Consider the following 808-nt stretch of genomic DNA (forward strand, 5'->3'; position numbering starts at 1 on the left):
TGGGCCTGGAGTCTGAGTCAACCTTCTTCCTCCGTCTCACATCCTTTCTCATCTTCTCTTCTTCTCCCACTCCATCCCCACCCTTGAAGTTCCAGATGATGGAAACACTGCATCCATGTCAGGAGCCCTGCTGGGAGAAGCTTGCCTTCTGACGGGCCCACGCTTCCTCTCATTGCAGAATCTCCCCTCAGGGTGGTCCTCATGGGGTGGGGGGAGAATACAGAGAGACCCCAGTACCCATGGATGGAACTGGCCCCAGGCCTGCTCACTACCTGCATCCGCATTAGTATTTCTTGAGGGACCATAAGCCAGTTTGTGAATACAATGGTGGGGAAAATAATAAGACAACATAAGTTTATTAAAAACCTGTTCTATTTATTTGAATGGCTTTTAAGAAGCAGAAGCCCATGTTGTAATAGGAAGGTATAGGACAAGCATGAGAGGGATTTACGCTGACAAGCACATAGCACCCTTTATCATGCAACCAGGTGAACGCTGCAAAGAGCCAAACAGAGCTGGAGCCACAAGCAGTGCTAACAGCAGGCTGAGGAGGGCAGAGCCAGGAAGAGTATGAGCAGTCTCATCCCCAAGGAGAGGAGATCACATGGATGAAGAAGCACATGCTCCAACTGTTTAAAGAGGCACTTAGGAGGTGGACCATAAAAAGCAACCCAAGGAGGTTAGGTGCCAAGGAAGTCCAGGACAGCAAATAGAGTAAAAGCAAAGGGCTTCTGACAGGTAGATACAAGCACACTATTTATATGTAGAAGCTTCATTTTTTTTTTTTTTTTTTTTGTCTTTTTTCGTG

The sequence above is a fragment of the Galeopterus variegatus genome, unplaced genomic scaffold, assembly GCF_000696425.1.
Source record: "Galeopterus variegatus unplaced genomic scaffold, G_variegatus-3.0.2 Scaffold209, whole genome shotgun sequence".
NCBI lineage: Eukaryota > Metazoa > Chordata > Mammalia > Dermoptera > Cynocephalidae > Galeopterus > Galeopterus variegatus.